We start from the raw sequence: 22,431 nt of genomic DNA, 5'->3' as shown, positions 1-22,431 counted from the left end.
CCAAGATGTTTAAACACATCACCACGCTCCTGCCTCAGCTTTCTAGGAAAGGACTTCACTGAGAGCTTTCAGGGAGTTTGGGGTTTTTAAGGCATGAGCCACTCCTCTCCTTGCAGGGCCCTCAGTACATCTTTCTGGGCTCCACACCCTGACCTGCTGTTCTTGTTTAGCCTCCCTGTAAGTTGGGCATAGGGACTTGTTTTCAGTAAAAGGCAGAGCTTCAGCCAGGGTAATTGCCTGTTTGTTTTTGCCTATAAGGAGAAATGCCAAATGACCAGCTCGATACCAATTCATGAAATGTGGCCAATGGTTTGGTGGAATGATCAGGCACAATTGTAAGATTCATGAAAAAAGAGTCCTGAAGATGGTATGTAGATAGATGTCTTTGGAAACAGGATAGGAAGATATTTGTGTTCCATGTGAATTAGTAAAAAGAAAACAAACAAAAAAAAAGAGAGAGAGAGAGAGAGGGAGTTTAGCAATCAAGTGACTAAGACGGCCTCTACTATGAATGTCTTGTCAGCATCCTGCTCAGCCACCTCTGTTTTTGCTCAGTGACTCATGAACAAAGCAGCCCTGGTGACAAGGATGGGATCAGCATGAGCTTAGCAATGCTGAATTCCACCCCCAAGGCTGGCCTGGCTATAGACTCTGTTGAGTGTCCATATCCCAACAACGGAGACTGACCCTGAGTTCTCTGAGGTGATCAGCCAGATACCTGGTGGCAGGCTGACTACATTAAATCCCTTCCTTTATTGAACTGGGTAACATCTTGCTTTTCCTGGAAAATACACGCACTTAGAAAATGAATTTGCTTTCCTTGTCCACAGTGCTTCCCCCCGGACTACCATGACTGCTATATCCACCGTCATGGTTTCCCACACAGCTTTGCTTCTGAAGTAAATCGTGCAGAATTCCCTTTCTAGTGTGTTTCTACATCGGGTAGGCTGCAAGAGCTACACTCCTGTGAAACTTCAAGGAGGCCTTGAAATAACAATTTTATAGTGCACATACACACACCTCCTAATGACCTAGTTACACACTCATCTTTTCACTGCTGTTTAGGAATTTTGAAGCTGCAATGAAATTGATTTAATGAATCAGGCCTAAGCAGTCAATTTTATTTAAGTCAAGTCATCTTGGGTGGGCCAAATTTAATTAATCAAAAGGCCTTTAAAAGAGGATGTCTGCGTGTTAGTCACTAAGACGTGTCTGAGTCTTTTGTGACCCCATGGATGGAAGCCCACCAGGCTCCTCTGTTCATGGGGTTTCCCAGGCAAGAATCCTGAATCAGATTGCTATTTCCTTTTCCAGGGGATCTTCCTGACGCAGGGATCAAACCCAGGTCTCCTGCATTAGCAGGTGGCTTCCTTAGCATTGAGCCACATGGGAATTTCTGTTAAAAAAAAAGATAGACCCTTTCTATATCCAGAGATTCCAGGCTTTCGTTCATATAGTTTCCGGTCATGATCTTTAGCTCCTGACTGTATGCCTTGCCAAAGTTCTTGTCTTTAATCAGCCACCAGGAATGGGTGAACTAATCCCTTGTAATAAGTACTGCTTCTTTTATTGAATTTCTGTGCACAAAAGTAATTCATGTTATTAGAGATTATTTCTAACACCACAAGAAGCACTTTTATTAATTACATTTCTTTATCGTTGATTATAATTTTTACAACTGATGGACCAATGTTGTCACCTGATTATTAAGTAAGCACCATAATTTATGTTAGGCATCACTCTTCCTGTTGTACAGTTTTGTGGGTTTTGACAAATGCATCATGCCATCTGTCCACCGTTGTAATGTTGTATAGATAGTTTTAGGACCCTAAAGACCCCTGGGCTCCACTTATTCATCACTCTTTCTCCTCCCCTTCCAGCAAACTCTTCCACCAAACTTTTGTCAATCCCTGATCTTTTCAACACCTGTAGAGCTTTGCCTTTTCCAGAATGTCAGATAGGTGAAAGCATCCCTTTTGATTGAGGATTTTGAGAATGACTTCTTTCACTTAGTAATAGCTCTTTAAACCTTCTCCATTTCTTTCAAGGCTCAGTAACCCATTTCCTTTACTTACCAAATAATAATCTATTGTATGAATGCATCACAGTTTATTCACTTACTGAAGGACAACTTGATTACTTCCAATTTTTGGCAATTATGAATAAAGTTACTCTGAACATATGTGTGGAAGCTTTCATGTTTTCAGTGCATTTGGATAATTAACTAGGAGTGTGATTGCTGTATTACATGATAGGTAGCCTATATTTAGCTTCATAAGAAGCCCATAAAGTGCTTGTACTGTTTTACATTCCAACAACAGTTAGTTAATTGAGTTCCTGTTGCTCTGTATCTTCACCAATATTTGGGATTTTCTGTTTATTGGAGTTTAGCCACTGTGATAATTGTGTAGTGGTATCTCTTTTTAACAGAAATGAATTTTTCATTCTTTCTTACTTTACTTTAGACCTTATTCTTGTATTTATCTATTTAGTAGTGTAGCTATAGTGTAGTACCTGAAAACTTTAATCCCTAGATCTAGGTTTCTTAGATTCAAATTCTAACTCTACCTTTTACTCCTTGGTGACATAGGTTAGCTGTTTAACATGTGCTTCAGTAACCTGTGGGTTTCCGCAGTAAAGAGCTCAGATGCTAAAGAATCCACCTGCAGTACATGAGACCTGGGGTGTACCCTGGATCTGGAAGATCCCCTGCAGAAGGGAATGGCAACCCACTCCAGTATTCTTTGGTGAATCCAGTGTACAGAGGTTTTAGTCCATGGGGTCACAAAGAGTTGGACAGGAATAAGTGACTTTCACTTTTTTCAGTAGCCTTAATGATAAGATATACCTCACAGAGTTGTTAAAGTAATTAGGTTTAGATTATTCTGGAACATATAAATAGCAATGAGTATCTGGCCTGTACTAAACTCTTTTATTATTTAATTGTATAAAATCACTTTTTGTTAAGAGGAATCCATTTAGAATGTAATTCCAAATATAGGTAAAATAATGATCATTATTTTAATTTTAAATTAATTGTAAGGAAAACTTTCACATAATGATAAGATTCCGCCATTGCTGCAGCATTACCGTATTCAGCTATCACTATACTATTTAAAGTGTAATTCAGTAACTTCATAGTTGTAGGTCTTTTCACAAACCTTCAGTATTGAGAAGGGCAGCCTAAAGAATTCTTATTTATTTATTTATTTAATGAAAGGGAGAAGGATACATTTTAACCACCACTATTTTGTAATTTTGTTTGGTCATGGCTTTGATTTGATGAAACTGATTTCAGTATAATAAATGAAATTGCAAGTTCAAGATTTTGATCCTATATTTTTTGTTAACAATTCAATAAACTGAATTCTTAAAATTTCCATTCTCTGTAGAAGATGCCATAGCTAAGCATCTTAATTTCAATATATAAGCAGATTGTTATTGGTACTCTGATTCATCTACCACAACTGAATAGCCTGTGGCCTGACCTTAATAGGGCACAAAGTTCAGAGACTTAATTATTACAAACAGTATGTCTTCTGTTTTAATTTTCTAATGGAGAGTAATTCTAAGACACTTATGCAAGGAACTGACTTATGTTTCATGGCCTTGAAAAATGTTGCCACCTCAGTTAAATTAAGGGTCTACAGCTTTGACCATTTTGGGAGAACTGTCAGTAGTTATATGTCGTAAATGTGGCCAGTTTCATATGAGCATTGTTAAGACATTAGAGGACTTCCTCAGTGGTCCAATGGTTAGGACTCTGAACTTTCACTGCCCAGGCCCAGAATTCGATCCTTGGTCAAGAAACTAAGATCCTGCAAGCCACAAGATGTGGCAAAAAAATAAAATAAAACAACCCCACCTCCCTTCCGAAATACTGTTAAACTTCAGAACTAAGTTGTGCTTGTCACGGACATCATATTTAGGAGTTTTTCTATCACATCAAAATTTTCATTGACACTACCAAATTTTAGAGCTAATGGATTTTTTACTATATATATATTTACTACATATATAGTTTTACTATATATAAGTATCATAAATGGCTTAACTTTTTCATAGGATTTGTCCTGTGAATTTACAGCCTTGTCATGACACTGAGTAATGCTGTGTGTCTTCAATAATGTTATTTTTGGTTTTGGAATATGGGGCATAAATTTTCTCCTGCATTCAAGAGATAATCCCTTATAAACTCTCCATTCCTAAAAAATTTTAATGAACAGAGGATATTTTTCAATTCCTATGCAATTAGATTTTATAGAATAATTATATTTTTAATATTGATATTTTATAAATCTGGGGAATTTCTGACTATGCTGAAGAAATACCACTGGAAAAAAACAAAACAAAACAAAAATCAAATAATAATTCCCTGTACTATGCTGGGCTCTAAACTTGGCAGTTAAAGGTACATTTCTAAGAAAAGTTAATTTCAACAACAGTAATATCTTTAAGGTAAATATTTCCCTTAAACTTGCCTATCATACAACCATACAAAAAGTAGATAGATTAAAAAAAAAAAGTCAGAATTTTCTGTCTGATTGGTCAGAGCCAAAGGGGCAGTGATTCTTTTTTTAATATTAAACTAATAAATAAAATAGAGTGAAACATACTTTTGTAGTTTGTAAGTCAAAGCCATCTCTTAAATGATATTATATTTATCCTATTAAATTTTATTTTTTATGATGTACTTTCCAGTTTATTTATTTTCTTAATTGATTTCTTTTAATTGGAGGCTAATTACTTTACAATATTGTAGTGGTTTTGTCATACATTGACATGAATCAGCCATAGGTTTACATGTGTTCCCCATCCTGAACCACCCCCCCCCACCTCCCTCCCCATCCCATCCCTCTGGGTCATCCCATTGCACCAGCCCTGAGCACCCTGTCTCATGCTTCGGCCTGGACTGGTGGTCTGTTTCACATATGATAATATACATGTTTCAATGCTATTCTCTCAGATCATCCCACCCTCGCCTTCTCCCACAGAGTCCAAAAGACTGTTTTGTACATCTGTGTCTCTTTTGCTGTCTTGCATATAGGGTTATCATTACCATCTTTCTAAATTCCATATATATGCATTAGTATATTGTATTGGTGTTTTTCTTTCTGGCTTACTTCACTCTGTATAATAGGCTCCAGTTTCATCTACCTCATTGGAACTGATTCAAATGTATTCTTTTTAATGGCTGAGTAACATTCCATTGTATACATGTACCACTGCTTTTTTATCCACTCATCTGCTCTTTGGCCCATTTTTTGATTGAGTCATTTATTTTTCTGGAATTGAGCTGCAGGAGTTGCTTGTATATTTTTGAGATTAATTATTTGTCAGTTGCTCTCTTTGCTATTATTTCTCCCATTCTGAAGGCTGTCTTTTCACTTTGCTTATAGGTTCCATCATTGTACAAAAGCTTTTAAGTTTAATTAGGTCCCATTTGTTTATTTTTGCTTTTATTTCCATTACTCTGGGAGGTGGGTCATAGAGGATCCTGCTGTGACTTATGTTGGAGAGTGTTTTGCATATGTTTTCCTCTAGGAGTTTTATAGTTTCTGGTCTTATGTTTTGATCTTTAATCCATTTTGAGTTAATTTTTCTGTATGGTGTTAGAAAGTGTTCTAGTTTCATCCTTTTACAAGTGCTTGACCAGCTTTCTGAGCACCACTTGTTAAAGAGATTTTCTTTTCTCCATTGTATATTCTTGCCTCTTTTGTCAAAGATAAGGTTTCCATATGTGCATGGATCTATCTCTGGACTTTCTATTTTGTTCCATTGATCTATATTTCTGTTAAATTTTCAAACCCTAGTTTTCAAACAGTATTGAAAACAGAGAGATTAAGAAAAATTGCCAACACCTTTTTGGATACTTTCTTTTTTTAAAAGATAGCAAATGGTAGTTTATTTTTTTTAATAAATTGTGTACAATTTAGGAATACTTTCCATATACACTATTCTTGGACATTTTCTTACAATAGTAAATATTCAGAGCACTTCACGATATTCCACAATGACATTTTTAAGTTTATTTTCCATTCTATTCTGATCTCTTGTGTACATCTGTTTTTGTGCACATTAAGGAAAATGTCCAAGTGGTTTAGTATTACATTTTCATTACAAAAGGTAAGTTTCCATAAAGGAACAACTGTGAAAAAGATCAAACAGTATCAATTTTCTGTTTTATTGCCCTCCAAAGCAACCTGTGGACTTAAATAATTGCAATTTTGATCTCTATTGCAAATGATCAATCAGCTCAGACTTATTAAAAACTCTTAATATGACTGACAGAAGAACATACAATTGGGCCAAAAAATGGCCAGAGATGTATTGATCTTAGTTTTTAAAATCTTTATTTGCTCAATGACAGATATAAATATTCAACTCTTTCATTAAATTTATTCAATAAATACTTACGGTCTTCCCAGTGGTCATGTATAGTTGTGAGCGCTGGACTGTAAAGAAGGAAGAATGCCACAGAACTGATACCTTCGAACTGTGGTGCTGGAGAAGACTCCTGAAAGTCCCTTGGACAGCAAGGAGATCAAACCAGTGAATCTTGAGGGAGATCAACTCTGAATTTTCACTGAAAGGACTGATACTGAAGCTAAAGCTGAAGCTCCAATAGTTTGGTCACCTGATGCAAACAGACAACTCATTGGAAAAGTCCGTGATGCTGGGAAAGATTGAGGGCAGCAGGAAAAGAGGACATCAGAGGATGAGATGGCTGGACAGCATCACCAATGCAATGGACATGGGCAACTTGGGCAAACTCTGGGAGATAGTGAGGGACAGGGAAGCCTGGGATGCTGAAGTCCATGGGGGTCACAAAGAGTTGGATATGACTGGGTGAGTGAACAACAACAACATCGAATATTTATTTAGCAGCTAACAGGTGTTAGGCACTAGTCATTTGGGATCTAGAGTGAGACGTTTTAATAGCATAATAAATGGTGGCTTATCTAATAAAGTTACCTCCAGCAGGCCTCAGAAGAAAGTAAATGAATAAGCCAAGCATTGGGGATGAGCTCGGCAGGGAGAGAAGATGCCTAAAGCAAAGGCCCCCCTCTGTGGACTGGGCCTGCCAGGAACAGTGAGGAAGTCAAGGAAGTGGATGTAAAGTGAGGTGTTAGGTGGTGAATTAGGAGGAGTCAACAAGAGCACGCATGGCCTGACCTAACTTTGTGTGTGTCTGTGTGTGTGTGCGTGTGTGTGTGTGTTTAGATCTGATTAATCAGAAAGGGGGTAGGAAAAATAGCAAGGTGTATATCTGTGTGTGTTCTTTTTTTTTTTTTTTACCCGTTCATTCATTCCTTTATTCAAACACTCATTCATCCAGTGAGTCAACATATGTTGATTTACCCCCGACTGTGGTTAGGCAGTTTCAAGGCCTTAGACAGTGAACACAGCTCAGGATTCCCTGTCCTCTTGGAGCTGACATTCCATGGGGCAGATGGACAGTCAACACATGGATCTTTATAGCTATTGCTTAAGTGATGTCTTTGCATTCTGCCCTCATGTGACATGACTGCAGTTGCTGACCACAGAGAGGACTTAGAAGTTTACACAGAGACAAGTAGTCCAACTGATGCTCTCGGTCCTTCTTTATGAGTCTCACTGGCCCCTCCTCTATTCCCTAGGAATAGAGGAGGGGCCTGTGTGTGTTCTTATTCTTGCATACTAACAGTGCTAAGGAGAAGGCAGTGGCAACCCACTCCAGTACTGTTGCCTGGAGAATCCCAGGGATGGGAGCCTGGTGGGCTGCCGTCTATGGGGTCGCACAGAGTCGGACATGACTGACGTGACTTAGCAGCAGCAGCTTAGCCTCAGTAACAGTGCTAAATTCTTTATCTGATTCTTGGACATGCCTGATAGCTCAGTTAGTAAAGAATCCACCAGCAATGCAGGAGACCCCAGTTGGATTCTTGGGTTGGGAAGATCTGCTGGAGAAAGGATAGGCTACCCACCCCTGTATTCTTAGACTTCCCTTGTGGCTTATTTGGTAAAGAATCCGCCTGCAATGTGGGAATCCTGGGTTCAATCCCTGGGTTGGGAACATCCCCTGGAGAAAGGAAAGGCTACACACTCCAGTATTCTGGCCTAGAGAATTCCATGGTCTGTATAGTCCATGGGGTGACAAAGAGTCTGACATGACTGAGCCACTTTCACTTTCACTTTTGATTTCATTAAATAACTCTCTGTGTTAGAAATTTTATTTGTATTTTACATGTGAAAATATGGTCTTCAGATTCTTTTTTTTTTTTTCCTGCTTCCTAAACACCTCCTCTTACTACCTGCCAAAACAGTCTTTCTAGGATCCCAGGGAGGCCAATGAGAAGTGCTAAAGAATGCCTTCAAGGCAGCATGGTGCAGATAGGGTGTGGAAATTGGCCCCGGATTTATCTGGGTTTGAATCCCAATGTCACTGCTAGTTAGCTAAATTGACACTTATTCACAGAGCTATACAAATATTTCAGATGATCATTGGTTTCATTGTCTATGAAATGAGTGTAATAATTTCATGTATGTAAAGATGGGCTTCCCAGATTGTATAGAGGTAAAGAATCTGCCTTTCAATGTAGAAGAGGCAAGAGACTCAAGTTCAGTCCCTGGGCTGGAGAGATCCCCTGGAGAAGGAAATAACTGCCCACTCCAGTATTCTTGCCTGGAGAAATCCATGGACAGAGGAGCCTTGTGGGCTACACTCCATGGGACTGCAAAGAGGTGGACCCTACGGGCACACACACAATTAAAAAGGGAGCTAGCCTAGAATCCCCAGATGTAGGTAATACCAGTTCCTTTCTTCTCCCTACCTTTAATTAGAGATAATGGGGATCAGGTGATTTGATCAACCTGCTTTGGGGAAATTGATGGAGAAAAAGAGCATGTGTGGGATGGCCCTGTGAGGCAAAGCCCCCTTGCTGGAGGAGAGTTGAGGTGTGTGGTCTGATCCTTTGCAGGGTTTGTGTTTCAAGGACTGAAAAGAACTAATGTAAGGGGAGATTTGATTCAGAATTGGTGGAGGTGGAGGTGAGGTGGGTGGTCACATTCTGAAGGTTGAACTAGCAGATGTGAAATGGGAAGTAAAAGAAAGTGAGGGATTAATCATGATTATCAGCTTTTTGTCAAGAAAACACTGTAAGGAGTCTATGGGACTCTGAAGTGAGGCAGATTGCAGAAGAGAAAGATCCCTTCTCTTGAGTTGATGGCACACTTGAATATGACTCACAATTCCAGGCAGAAGATTTAGGAGCCCCAACAAATTGGCATTAACTAGGAAACCGAAATGCATTAATTGCTTATACAACAAGATAAAGACATTTTCATTTTCTATTTATTTACATTGTAATACTGTAAGAATTTCTAAGGGTATTATTCATTTCAAAATTTTTCATTTAAAGAAAAACAATAGTATTCTAACAGACATATTCATGAAGAATAGTATTACCAGAATGAAGGAGGATGAAATCAATATTATAATTAAAGCAGCATGTCCAAATTATCTTAGTCTGAAGTAATGCCACAAGGGTTTTACAGATAGGGAAGCCTCATATACACATAGCACCATCCAGGGTTTACCCCTACCTTGGAAGGACTGGGAGGAATGAAACCTGGGAAAGCTTGAGTAAAGGTCACAGAGTAGGCAGGACTGGGGTGTGGGGAGCAGGGGCAGGGCTGTCTGGATAGAGCATTGGGTCCTGTGGAGAACAGTGATCCTGGGTTCTGCTGCTCTGAGTCTCTGACCTAGGTCTGGTCAGTCCCAGGAGACCAGGTCAGCAGGGCTGTGAGTGCAAATGTGTTAAGAAAGCCAGTGGCTCCTTCAAATTTTCTACAATATGTGGCCATGTTGGTGTCTAGGGGCAGCTGGACATGGACTAGTCTCACTTGAAAGCACCTTCAGCACAGCATCCTTGGGTTGGAAGCTGAGATGAGTTCCAGGAGACTCAGTCCAGGCTGGAACGCCAGAGCCTGTGTGCTTTGACGTATCCAACCCCAAGAACACCCTTTACATGAGGAATAAACAATGAAGACAAATGTGAGAGGAATCTACAAATCCTGAAAATGCAGAGGTAGAGAGTTCATGTCTCACCCAGAACCTGACACTCACTGCAAGAACTTGGTCTGCAATGTCAAGTAACTATTAGACTTTTGGTCCCATTAAGGAATGGCCATCATAGGAGAATTTAAACATGAACCCAATGTCCCTTATATAAGACCCTGAAGGCACTGACCATAAGCCACTCTTTCATATTTGTCAATGAAAGGACAAAGAAAGAGGAGTCTTGTGAGAAAGGACATTTCTAAATGTAAAAGCAAGAAGAGATGTCTATAACAAGAGATGACTATAGGCACAACACAACAAAACACATGGACACATAGTCCTATTATTTCATTAAAATATGAGGAACATATCACAACTTTACACATATTCCCTTCTTCTTCTTCAGTTTATATTCACCTTCTTTTATCTCCCAGGTGGTCCATAAACCATCTCCCTCCAATTTAAATCCTCAGTTCATATTCACCTATTTTATCTCCAAAGAAGCAGGTATAACCTGAGTGGTTCAGGAACCCTCTTCCTCTAAATCCTACTCTCCCTGAGAACTGTGCCCTACCTAGTTCTCTTCTACATCACTGCTGCTAGTACTCTGTAGGATACATTCTGTAGAAAGACAACTACGAGCAATAATACAGTCATTATACAAGTTGACCCATCCATCTCTCCTCCTCTTCTTGGCTCACAAAGCATCTCCCTGGTCTTCCCTCCAGGTTCACAGACCTTCCTGTGCTTGGTGGAGTCAGAGCCCTTCCACAAGATGTTGATCACAGTTGCAAAATTTCACATGACAGAGAGATGCTGAGAGAATCACCTTTCAACCTTACATTTCCACATGCTCAGTATAGCTCTTACTTTCAACTTTATGAAACTGAAATTCCAACATTTATGGACACACTTGAAATATCACTAGTGTGACCAAGTAATTGTGTGGGTTTTGTGGGTTTTTTTAAGATAACACGTCTATTATTGTTTGAAGTATGTTCATTATAAATAGGCTTATCTGAGTAGTGGCTACTGCACTGGAACATTCAGCTCTAAGAGCTCCAAAGATAAGGAAAAGACACTGAACTGCTGTTCTGGTTTTTCTTTATTGCAGAAGATTTGATGGTCTGATATGCTTGTTCATATGTAGGTATACCTGGGGCTCTTGGACACAGGCCAGGCATTGGGAGAGTGCTTGTGGATATTTCAATAGTAAAGTGAACACTCAGATTCAAAGAAAATTCCCAGTTGGAGGCTTACTTGTAGGCAGAGGTGAAGGGCATAGCCCTGCACACCTGTACTACAAGTAACCAGAGGGCAGGTACAGAGGGGAGGGAGGACATTCCCTCTCTTCTTGAGCCCATCTTCCCGTCCCTGACTCAGATGACTCAAACAAGGCAGCGCAAAAGGCTCCTTAGGAAGTGAAACATTTGTGCACTGAAAACCATAGGACACTGTTGAAAGAAGAGACAAGTAAATGGAATGACATACCATATTCATAGACTGGAATATTTAGTGCTGTTGACCTTCTTATACAACTTAAAGTGATGTGCATATATATTGAAACCACTCACAAAATCTCATTTCAATTTTATAGAAATGAAAACAAACAAACAAAAACACCCAAAATACTAATACTTATGGAACCTAAAAGAAACCCAAAGAGAAAAAATCTTGAGAGCAAAGAACAATGGGGCCTTAAGGCTTCATGAATTCAAAACACATAAGAATGCCACAACAGTCAAAACAGCGTTGTACCAGCAACAAAAGAGGAAGAGAGACCAGTGAAACATAAGAAGGGAATTGCAAATAAATTGACATATGTGTGGCCATATGATCTTTGCCAAGGTTCTAAATTTACCAAGTGAAGAAAGGACAATCTCAACAATCAACAACAATGCAACCTATAGAATGAGAGGAAGTATCTGCAAAATTTGTATCTGAAAAAGGGGCCTATATCCAGAATATCAAAGAAACTACTACAACTCAACTTCAAAACAACAGCAGGCAAATACTGAATTTTCAGTCAGTTCAGTTGTTCATTTGTGCCCAATTCTTTGTGACCCCATGTGACCTGCAGCACGCCAGGCCTCCTTGTCCATCACCAACTCTTGGAGTTTACTCAAACTCATGTCCATTGAGTTGGTGATGCAATCCAACCATCTCATCCTCTATCGTCCCCATCTCCTCCTGCCTTCAATCTTTCCCAGCATCAGGGTCTTTTTAAATGAGTCAGTTCTTCGCATCAAGTGGCCAAAGTATTGGAGTTTCAGCTTCAACATCACCTCTTCCAATGAACATTCAGGACTGGTTGGATCTCCTTGCAGTCCAAGGGACTCTCAAGAGTCTTCTCCAACACCATAGTTCAAAAGCATCAATTCTTTGGTGCTCAGCTTTCTTTATAGTCCAACTCTCACATCTGTAAAAAGCTTCAATAATATTTCTTCATAGAAGTGATCAATATGCATAAGAAAAGTGCTCAAAATCACTAAGTATCAGTGAAACAGAAATCAAGTCCAAAAGAGATATCATGATATTTTCAAGATGTGTATTATAAATAGAAAAAAGCAGATATTAGCAAGGATGTGGAGAAGTGCAACTTTTGTACCCTGTTGGTGGGAATGGAAAATGACATACCCATGATGGAACAGTTTGGAAGTCCCTCCAAAAATTATTTAGATCCAAAATTATCATAAGATCCAGCAATCACTTATTTGAGTTTATGTCCGAAGGATACAAAGCTAGAATGTCCCAGGAAATATCTACAGTCTCTTATCCATTGCCACATTGTATACAACAACCAAGATGGAAATACTGTCCAGTGTCCACGGGCAGATAAATCAATAAAGAAAATGTGATATATACATACACTGGAATGTGATTCGGTCTTTAAAAATGAAAGAAAACCTGTCATTTGCAGCAATAAATGAAGTTGAAGGATATAGTTAAGAGTGAAAGTAGCCAGTCACAGTAAGACAAACAGCACATGATTCCATTTACCTGTGGTATCCAAAGGAAAACTCAAGAGGAGCAGACAGTGGAAGCGGGATTCCAAGAGCTGGAAGGAGGTTTACATTGGGAGGGTCTGTTAAATAGTTGTAAAATTTTAGTTGCAAGGTGGAAAAGTTCTAGAGACATGCAGAGCAATATGTTGCACTGAATTAACAGGACTGACTGGACACTTCAAAGCTTAAGAGGCAAATCTGTACTGAACTTCCTCCATCTATGCCTGGAGGCTCCTCCTTTCTCAGATTCCTCTAGATCTGGGTGTGTCGTGTGGGTACCACCAGGGGCTCCTGGTAGAAGGAAGGAGCCTCGCTAGTAACACTAGGTGCCTTGGGTGAGGGGGGAGGTCTCATTCTGAGGCTGGAATAGGAAAGAGTTTGAATGAGGGAAGTGGCATAGTGATGAATCATGATCAATCAAAAAGCCAGAAGACCTACTTAAGGGGTAAGATTTACTGTGAAATGAAGGTGTGATTGACCCAGTAAGGGGGCTTCTGAAACACAGTTTTGCTCATTAAGAAGCCTGTAGGTCTTCCCTGGTGGCTCAGTGGTTAAAAATCTACCTGCCAATGCAGGAGATACAGGCTCAATCCCTGGTCTGGAATGATTCCACATGCCCCGGAGCAACTAAGCTAGTGAGCCACAACTACTGAGCCTGTGCCCTAGAGCCCAGGAGCTCCAGCTACTGAGCCCGTGTGCCAAAACCACTGCAGCCCGAGAACCCTAGAAGTCATGTTTTGCAGCAAAAGAAGCCTCCAAAGTGATGTCTATGCACCACAGCTACAGAGTTGCCCTCACTCTTCACGAGTAGAGAAAAGCCTGTGCAGCAATGAAGACCCAGCAGAGACAATAAAAATATTAATAAAAATTAAAAGAATCCTATAAATATTTTCCTGGGTAATGATCTAAGTTGTCTTCCAGGTTAAAGGTTTTTTCTCACTATAAAATCAAATCCTACAGCAAATGTGTATACTTTGTTTAATTCTTATACACATACTCATTCATGGTACAATGGTGATGGGAATTTTTAGGGGGAAGATGACACCAGTAACAGTGACGTTTAGGGTAACATAAACCAATAAAAACACAACACAAAATAGTCACACACACACACAGAATTACACTCTTCATTACACATAGAGACATACCTATTCCCATGGACACAAACCTACATTATTAATCATAATACAGCTTCTTTCTGGAACTATAGGATTGGCCACATTATTCTACTTGCAAGCTACTTTTACCACCAGGGCCTCTATACTCATTCCAAGCAGGAATTTGGAATCAGTGTGCGTCTGCCCTAAAACCAATGAGAAAGCCCCAAATTTCCCATCTACAGAGCTTTTTTCTGCCCAAGTGAATGACTCTAGAATACCTACCGCTTTCCCATTCTGGAAGGGCCACCGGCAAGTACAGAAGAGAACACACTGTGAGGAGAAGACACAAAGATGCACAGTATTTGGTTCATTTGGTGACAGTAGAAAACCTGATGAGAAGCAGTGGTGGAGTCCAGGCAACCCAGCAAGATCAGAACACTGGTGCTCAGGATGTCAGAATGAAAGGCAAGACCCGTGCCTGGAGGATGGAACTCCCAAGTCCATTTGCGTTGGAAATTGCAGAATTCTTTTCCTAGGGGAAATGTTGCTGCAGGAGAGAGAACTCTACAGGGTTAATGGATGCTAGCAATTTTAATATCCTGTGGACTGAGGCATCATGAGTCGGTAAAAGACTCCCTCCACATTATCTCAACCAAGGGAATTGTCTCTAACTGGAACAAACACCGTCAAAGACTCATAACTTAATTCTACTGAAAGAGAAATGAAACAATATTTCTGTCTCAGACCAGAAAAAAACAAACAAAAAACCAAAACAGCTAGCCTTGGAGATACATGGAATCTCTTCTGTCCTGTCACAATGTAGGTTGACTGGCAGGTCCTCAGTTAGATCTAGAGGGGCACAGAATAGCTGTTACAACACTGGTGAGGCTGCTTTGCAAACATTTGGGGGGTTTTCTCTTCCTGTTGACACGGGGCGGTCTCTATGGCTGTGGGAGGTTAATGAGCATGAGCTCAATTTGTGCTCATCCATTCTCTTCAGAGGAGGAAGGAAAGCAAAGGAGAAGAGGAAAGAAATGAAAACAGAGCTTTGTCCTCCAGCTAAGAGAAACCTAATCAAAAGGAAATATTCAATCTAATAAAAGGAAAACTCTAAAATGAATGCTACTGTTCAATGAAAGTGACCTATGACTCCTCCTGCTTATTTTGAGCTCCTGTTAAATTGTCATTGTCTCTTGATTTTTCCCAGATCATTCTTCCTCCAGGATCCACAGCTGCTGCTACTACATCATGTTTTCTATGAGACTTTGTACTTGATTAAAAGTAAACTCTGTTAGAGGACTGAATTCAAACCTGAGCAAAATGTGCTATTCTATTAATTCACTAATCACTTGTCTTAAAGAAAATCAAATGCACAAGTTTTGATAATACAGAATTCCTACCATTTAAATACAGCTACTATCAATAATATCATATTTTTCTATAAATATTTGTTTTCTAAACAAATATGTTTTTTTCTTTGTGGATGTCCACTGAGTCATTGGCTGTCCATACTCACAGAGGCCATATGTTTAGTGGGACAACACCTTAGAAAAACCACAGAGTAAGCATTAACCATCTCTAAACCACACAGATAGGAGATTTTCAACAAGAGTCATGGTCACCAAGCTAACAATCAAGTTTCACTTTGAGTTCTTAGTTGCCATTATCCCTTGAGTGTGCATTGCAGGGTTTCATCAATTGAAAGACTTATGGTAATGTTACCCAATACAATAACACATCTTCCTGATTCTTATCTGTTTGTGCCCTAGTTAATCTGACACCTGCAGTGACGGATGTGACCTGTATTGTCTACATGAATCTCCACAATCCTCTGTGAGCTGACAGAAGGATGAGGGTCCAGAGGTAACTTTCACACTAATGACTGTGCCGAAGTTGGCCATTAATCCCCAGAGTAGCTGCCCTGGGTTCTGTGCCACAACTCTGGAGCTACTAGTACTTCCAGGCATGAACATGGAGCAAGGACCCCTTGCTCCATGACTGAGGATCACTCGTCTCACTGACATGGGCAGGTCAGGGGTCCAGAGCATTCATACTTAGACCCAGCCCTGGGTTTTCAGGTTGACTTTTCCACTTAAGAGATCAAAAGCTGAGAACATCGATCTCTGCACCATCTCCAGCCAACTAAAGGGAACACGAGCCGAACCTGGGGAAGAGCTATGTTGATGGCATAAGAGAGAATGCACAGAGACTGTGCAGTGTTAATGAGACTTTTTTGCAAAGAACATTGACAGTTTTATTGTCTAAAAGGAAATATCTCCTGAGGAAATACACAGACAGGCAGATTCACAATCATACTATGTGGGTTCACACAGCCCCACCTCCAAACACCCTCCTTCACACAATCCCACACCATCTAAATGATGCAGGTGCTTCTGGAGAAACTAGAACTGGGCCAGCACTTTTTCCTGGGAGGTCAATCTCTTGGTCTCACCACCTGTAGGAAACCCAAATTCAGGGCTCCTCCTCAACTTGAGGAGGCAAAGAGACCCACCTTCACCAATTAGATTGTATCTGAGAAGAGGGATGTATATCCCTGAATATGAAGAAATCTCTTTGGCTGTTTCATAAACCTGTGATGAGAGAGAAGAAAACAGTGTGAGAGTGTCAGCGTCTTTTATTCTCTGCACTAAGTCTTATTTTCTCTGACTTTTCTTCTTAGAAAACTAAAACTCCTTAAGTCAATGGCCCCAAAACAAAATAGAAAGGCTCCCCTTTTGAAAAGGGTGGCCTATTTCATGTAAGATCTCTCAGTTTCCATTTGACCAACGATTAAAAGTTCTTTTCAAGGAGGAAAAATTTCTGCTGAGGAAAGTACCTACTGTTATACAGTAGTAACATGCTTTCGTTTTAAAATGTCCCTTTGAATCACGTCTGTGTTGATAATAGATACACCCTCAATATTCCAGCAACCAAGTAAACTTGGTAAGTAAACAGTAAAGTAAGTAAGTAAACAGTAAACCGTTGTTTATACAGTAAACTACTATAATTGTATTCAACTGAATAAAAAAGAAGTGAAGCAATGGTCTTATCCCAGAGAAAGAGATGTGACCATACCTTCAGGGTACTCAGTTCCTGTTCCTCATTCCAGCCCTGGGGGGGTTCCTCCACCAGGTCCTCCTGGAGAACTAGTGAGACACAGAGTAGCTCTCAGGACACTGGTGAGGTTGCTCACCAATCCCTCAGTGTTCTGTTTTTCTTTATTTTTGATGAGGACACAAGGTGGAGTGTATGCATGTGGGAGGTTAGTAATTATGGACTGAGCTGCCATTGAATCATTCTCCTTTCTAGATGAAGGAAAGAAAAGGAGAGGAGCAGGAAAGAAATGAGGTACAGCTTCTGCATGTTAACTAACAATAACCTAACAGATGAGGAAAAAAGAGACACTAAAATGCATATCAGTTTTCAATGATAGAGACCTATGACCCTCCTATCTGTTGAGCCGTAATCCCTTTTTTTTGCATTGTCCATTGTTGGGGAGACCTCATGGTTCTCCTGCTTCCGATCTTTCCATCTGTTCTCTGGAAGAGTGTGTACAAAACTGTCAATAGGAAATTGGACATTTTTCTAATTTAGAAAGATATTTAAGGCAGCCATCTGTCCGAAGAACCAAAAAATATAAATAAAGGAATAAAACAAAACTATAAATACATTTATAACTCTGTACAATTCTGGAAATTTAAAAAAAAATGAGGAAAAAATGTCCATAAGAGTTAACCAGCCCATTTGAAGAAACAGGCTACAGAGGATCAGTAGGAACCTACCTCCAGAACCACAGTTCAGGTTGCCCATTTTCAATCTCAAGGTTGAAGGTGAGCTCTTCTCTGGTCCTACCTCCAGAACAACAGTTATGGTTGCCCATTTTCACTCTCAAGGTTGAGGGTGAGCTCTTCTCACGACACCATATGTGAACCTCTCAGCTCACAAAGAGACACCTGGTGCAGAATGTGCATTATCACATTACAGTGGAGGCGATTCATCACAGAACTTTCAGAGTGAACTGGACTCTGCACAGGATGAGTCCAATTGCTACTGTCCAGAAACTGTGTTTCTATGGACAAACTGGGCTTTTCAAAATAAACGTTTTATTTCAAAAACTGAATCCCAGGTTCACAGATTCCTCTCTGATTAAGAAAATAATGTATATGAGAGAAAATGGCCTGCCCCCAAATATAGTTGTTTGTGAACATCTCAGGGTGAAGAAGGCCAAGGCTAACACGTTGACAATAAAATGAATTCTATTCCTGTACATATATCATTTCCAATCATTTCTAGTATTTCTAAGTAACCAGATACTTCTAGATAAAATAGTTTAAAATATGTTCCAGTTGAAATAAAAAGCAGCATAATTGAATTTCAATTGCAAAATGTCATATTCTTACTGTAAAATGCATATACTTATCAAATTATGTAAATCCTCTCTCCTTCTGTACATATATAACTTCCTTTTCTCTGTATGCACCTAAATGTACAGGCTTACTTATCTCTCAATTTCTGCCAATTCATTTAACAATTTATCTGTTACTGTGTGTAAAGCCTGGCTATTGACTGAACAAATAACAAAAAAGAATTCAGTGTTTTCACCTGTAGGTTAGGTGAAAGTGTAGATATTGTTTTTCTACATGAAGAATTTTAGACAACCCAAAACTCTAGGATTAAATGTGTGTTCTGGATCATAATTCAACACCTAATCACTCCCCATTCTCGTGGTCATGAACAATGGCTATAGGATGATAAGTGACCAGCCACCTAAAATATAGAAGTGAAAATTTTAAGAGAAAGATGAAAAAGTGAAAGTGAAGTCGCTCAGTTGTGTCCGATTCTTTGTGACTCCATGGACTCTAACCTATCAGGTTCTTCCATCCATGGGATTTTCCAGGCAAGAATACTGGGGTGGGTTGCCATTTCCTTCTCCAAAAGTTGCCCCATTTAAAACAAAGTGGTTGCCCTTACAAGGTATGGAATCCTGTATGTGTGTGCTTATCTCTGTGTTCAATAGCATCTGATTCTTTGAAACCCCATAGATAGTAACCAGCCCTGTTCCTCTGTCCACGGGATTTTCAAGGCAAGAATACTGCAGTGGGTTGCCATTTCCTTTCCAGGGGATCTTCCTAACCCAGGGATGGAACTCTTGTGTCCTGTGTCTCCTGCATTGGCAGGCAGATTCTATATCACTGAGCCATCTGGGAAGCCCAGTTCAGTTCAGTTCAGTTCAGTTGCTCAGTCATGTCTGACTCTTTGTGATTCCATGAATCACAAGACGCCAGGACTCCCTGTCCATCACCAACTCCCAGAGTTCACCCAGACTCACGTCCATCGAGTCAGTGATGCCATCCATCCATCTCATCCTCTGTCGTCCCCTTCTCCTCCTACCCCAATCCCTCCCAGCATCAGTCTTTTCCAATGAGTCAACTCTTCGCATGAGGTGGCCAAAGTACTGGAGTTTCAGCTTTCGCATCATTCCTTCCAAAGAAATCCCAGGGCTGATCTCCTTCAGAATGGACTGATTGGATCTCCTTGCAGTCCAAGGGACTCTCAAGAGTCTTCTCCAACACCACAGTTCAAAAGCATCAATTCTTCAGTGCTCAGCCTTCTTCACAGTCCAACTCTCGCATCCATATATGACCACAGGAAAAACCATAGCCTTGACTAGACGGACCTTTTTTGGCAAAGTAATGTCTCTGCTTTTCAATATGCTATCTAGATTGGCCATAACTTTCCTTCCAAGGAGTAAGTGTCTTCTAATTTCATGGCTGCAGTCACCATCTGCAGTGATTTTGGAGCCCAAAGAAATAAAGTCTGACACTCTTTCCATTGTTTCCCCTGTTTCCCCATCTATTGCCCATGAAGCGATGGAACCAGATGCCATGATCTTCGTTTTCTGAATGTTGAGCTTTAAGCCAACTTTTTCACTCTCCTCTTTCACCTTCATCAAGAGGCTTTTTAGTTCCTTTTCACTTTATGCCATAAGGGTGGTTTCATCTGCATATCTGAGGTTATTGATATTTCTTCCAGCAATCTTGATTCCAGCTTGTGCTTCTTCCAGCCCAGTGTTTCTCATGATGTACTCTGCATGAAGTTAAATAAGCAGGGTGACAATATACAGCCTTGACATACTCCTTTTCCTATTTGGAACCAGTCTGTTGTTCCATGTCCAGTTCTCACTGTTGCTTCCTGACCTGCATACAGGTTTCTAAAGGGGCAGGTCAGGTGGTCTGATACTCCCATCTCTTGAAGAATTTTCCACAGTTTATTATGATCCACACAATCAAAGGCTTTGGCATAGTCAATAAAGCAGAAATAGATGTTTTTCTGGTACTCTCTTGCTTTTTCGATGATCCAGAGGATGTTGGCCATTTGATCTCTAGTTCCTCTGCCTTTTCTAAAACCAGCTTGAACATCTGAAAGTTCATGGTTCACGTATTGCTGAAGCCTGGCTTGAAGAATTTTAAGCATTACTTTACTAGCGTGTGAGATGAGTGCAATTGTGTGGTAGTTTGAGCATTCTTTAGCATTGCCTTTCTTTGGGATTGGAATGAAAACTGACCTTTTCCAGTCCTGTGGCCACTGCTGAGTTTTCCAAATTTGCTGGCATATTGAATGCAGCACTTTCACAGCATCATCTTTCGGGATTTTGAAATAGCTCAACTGGAATTCCATCACTTCCACTAGCTTTGTTCGTAGTGATGCTTTCTAAGGCCCATTTGACTTCACATTCCAGGATATCTGGCTCTAGGTCAGTGATCACACCATCATGATTATCTTGGTCGTGAAGATCTTTTTTGTACAGTTCTTCTGTGTATTCTTGCCACCTCTTCTTAATATCTTCTGCTTCTGTTAGGTCCATACCATTTCTGTCCTCCTTATCATTGCTGGAAAAAAAATAAAAGTGTGAAAGTGTTAGTCACTCAATCATGTTGGGCTCTTTGCATCCCAGTGAACTGTAGCCAGCCAGTCTCTTCTGTCTATGGGATTCTCCAGGCAACAATGGTGAAGTGGGTAACCATTCCCTTTTCCAGGGGAATCTTCCTGACCGAGATCGAACCTTTGTCTCCTGCACTGCAGGTAGATTCTTTACTGTGTGAGCCGCCAGGGAAACCCTTCATTGCTGACTCACCTCACTTCCAAATATCTGAACTAATAGATTAAGTGGGTCTTGATGAAGTAAAACAATAATTAAGATGGTGTCAAATTTTTTCCAAGGATTATCAAACTGAGATATCAACCAAGGTTCAAAAATAACAGGTAATATTATGTTACGCTAAATAAAAAATTTTAGTGCTTCCCAGCTTGATATGTGTGTGTGTGTGGGGGGGATGGTATACATATATATATCCACAGACATCCAATAGAATACTACTCATCCATAAAAATTAAAATATGCCATTTGCAGCAACATGGATAGATTTAGACGTTATTACATCTCACATGCTAGTAAACTAATGTTCAAAATTGTCCAAGCCAGGCTTCAGCAATATGTGAACCATGAACTTCCAGATGTTCAAGCTGGTTTTAGAAAAGGCAGAGGAACCAGAGATCAAATTGCCAACATCTGCTGGATCATGGAAAAAGCAAGAGAGTTCCAGAAAAACATCTATTTCTGCTTTATTGACTACGCTAAAGTCTTTGACTGTAGATCACAATAAACTGTGGAAAATTCTTCAAGAGATGGAAATACCAGACCACCTAACCTGCCTCTTCAGAAACCTATATGCAGATCAGGAAGCAACAGTGAGAACTGGACATGGAACAACAGACTGGTTCCAAATAGGAAAAGGAGTATGCCAAGGCTGTATATTTTCACCCTGCTTATTTAACTTATATACACAGTATATCATGAGAAACACTGGGCTGGAAGAAGCACAAGCTGGAATCAAGATTGCTGGGAGAAATATCAATAACCTCGGATATGCAGATGACACCACCCTTATGGCAGAAGTGAAGAAGACCTAAAGAGTATCTTGATGGAAGTGGAAGAGGAGAGTGAAAAAGTTGGCTTAAAGCTCAACATTCAGAAAACAAAGATCATGGCATCTGGTCCCATCACTTCATGGGCAATAGATGGGGAAACAGTGGAAACAGTGTCAGACTTTATTTTTGGGGGCTCCAAAATCACTGCAGATGGTGACTGCAGCCATGAAATTAGAAGACACTTACTCCTTGGAAGGAAAGTTATGACCAACCTAGATGGCATATTGAAAAGCAGAGACATTACTTTGCCAACAAATGTTCATCTAGTCAAGGCTATGGTTTTTCCTGTGGTCAT

General features: G+C 40.0%; 1 long non-coding RNA gene across 1 annotated transcript in view; it reads left to right on the top strand.

Annotated features, from left to right (window-relative positions):
* Nucleotides 1-16,759, top strand: part of LOC132342440 (uncharacterized) — a 30,169-nt gene extending 13,410 nt beyond the window's left edge. The window contains exon 3 of the long non-coding RNA XR_009490813.1: nucleotides 15,917-16,759. This is a non-coding gene — a long non-coding RNA (uncharacterized lncRNA). The remainder of the gene's footprint in view (nucleotides 1-15,916) is intronic.
* Nucleotides 16,760-22,431: the final 5,672 nt, after the last annotated feature.

This window comes from Bos taurus, chromosome 16, assembly GCF_002263795.3.
Source record: "Bos taurus isolate L1 Dominette 01449 registration number 42190680 breed Hereford chromosome 16, ARS-UCD2.0, whole genome shotgun sequence".
Lineage (NCBI taxonomy): Eukaryota > Metazoa > Chordata > Mammalia > Artiodactyla > Bovidae > Bos > Bos taurus.
This window is presented reverse-complemented; position numbering and strand designations above follow the sequence as displayed.